At 44.6% G+C, this 1702-nt stretch overlaps 1 long non-coding RNA gene across 3 annotated transcripts in view; it reads right to left on the minus strand.

Annotated features, from left to right (window-relative positions):
* The window catches only part of LOC123108697 (uncharacterized), a 15378-nt gene that overhangs the window by 8196 nt on the left and 5480 nt on the right, over positions 1-1702 (minus strand). Inside the window, exon 2 of one of the 3 annotated variants that reach the window (XR_006452028.1) lies at positions 185-189. The exons of the other annotated variants lie outside the window; for them this stretch is intronic. This is a non-coding gene — a long non-coding RNA (uncharacterized lncRNA). The remainder of the gene's footprint in view (positions 1-184; positions 190-1702) is intronic. 3 annotated transcript variants of the gene reach the window in all.

Below are 1702 nucleotides of genomic sequence, written 5' to 3' on the forward strand. Positions count from 1 at the left end.
CGCTCCGCCCCGACCCCGCGCCCGGCTCCGCCGACGTCCACCGCCGGCACCGTGCCTCCGCGGGCGCCACCCCGCGCCCCGCCGGCTCCCTCGCCCCGCCGCTGATCTGCCTCCACACCGGCCGGATCCGGCCCGATCCGGTCCGGGCCCGCCTCTCCTTCGAACCCCGGCCTCCTCCGGCGACCTCTCCTTCCTCTCCAACGAACTCCAGCCGCCGTCGCCTCAGATCCGGCGAGATCCGTCGCTGCATCAAATTCCGTGCAAGGTTTACCCTGTTTATTTCCCTAAGTCCCGTAATTATTTGCATTTTGGTCCCCTGTTCATCGCATCATAACTCTGCATCCGTAGCTCCGTTTTGGGCGTGTAGCATATCAAATTGTTCGTCTCAACGAGTAGTTCATTTCATTCCATTGCACCATGTTCCTTTGAGCTCATCTTGATGCCTGAATCATCGTTGTAAGAGTGCTATATGATGTTGCCTGCTGTCTGTTAACAGAACATGTTCATTTGTCATTTTTTCCATGTTTGATGTGTGCATCCTGTGAGGTTGATGTCTACATGTGTTTTGTGCTACATCATGCCATCTTTACAGGGGTGTATGCCATGTATTTTTGTGATCAATGTGGTGACTATAACAAGCATGCAAACTAGGCTTCGTGATGTTGCTGATTTCGGTCCCTGTTCTGCTGTTATTTTATGCCATGTAAACATGTTGCTACAGAGAGATCCATGCATATTTTGAGATACTTCAGTAAGGATGTTTTGAACATATGGTTATGATCTATCCATTGATGCCCCTGTTTGCAATTATGGAGTAGTCTATCATGTCATTTTCTGGCTCTACTTTTGCTGTAAAATGTATCCTGGCAGATTATTTACATGTTATTAAATTTAGCCAAGGTTGTTGTAGTTGATCCTTGCATGCTATGAACTTGGTCTTGCCTTGGTTAGTTTCATAAACATGTATTCTTTCTGATGCTATGATTATATTGTCATGAAATGATTTGTGGTGAGTGAATGAAGCTTGTTAAGTAGGGTACTCTTTGTTGTTTTGCTAGGCTGAATCTGTTATTTCGTGATGCTATGTAAACCTGCTGGTACAAGTCATTCTATGCATAATCTGGAGATGTTCACTAAGGATATTTTGGTATCCATGTCACGCTCTATCCATCCATGCCATTGGTTGCATTTATAGCCTGACGTAGCTTGTTGTAATCTTGCTCCAAAGTTGCTAAATAATGTTGCTGTCAGCCTGTTAACATTAAGTTCAGTTTTGCCATGTGTTTTGCTAGTGTTCCGTGCACCCTATGAACTTGCTCTTGCCATGTGAGGAAGTGGTGAAGTAAGTAATAATTTCATATAAGTGGCAATGGTGATAATGGTGGTAATGGTGAGGAAGTGGTGAAGTAAGTACTATTTTCATATAAGTGGCAATGGTGATAAAGGTGGTAATGGTGAGGAAGTGGTGAAGTAAGTACTATTTTCATATAAGTGGCAATGGTGATAAAGGTGGTAATGGTGAGGAAGTGGTGGAGTAAGTACTTTTTTAGTACAAGTGGCAATGGTGATAATGGAGGTAATGGTGAGGAAGTGGTGGAGTAAGTACTTTTTTAGTACAAGTGGCAATGGTGATAATGGTGGTAATGGTGAGGAAGTGGTGGAGTAAGTACTTTTTTAGTACAAGTGGCAATGGTGATAATGG

Source organism: Triticum aestivum, chromosome 1B, assembly GCF_018294505.1.
Source record: "Triticum aestivum cultivar Chinese Spring chromosome 1B, IWGSC CS RefSeq v2.1, whole genome shotgun sequence".
NCBI classification, from domain to species: Eukaryota; Viridiplantae; Streptophyta; class Magnoliopsida; order Poales; family Poaceae; genus Triticum; species Triticum aestivum.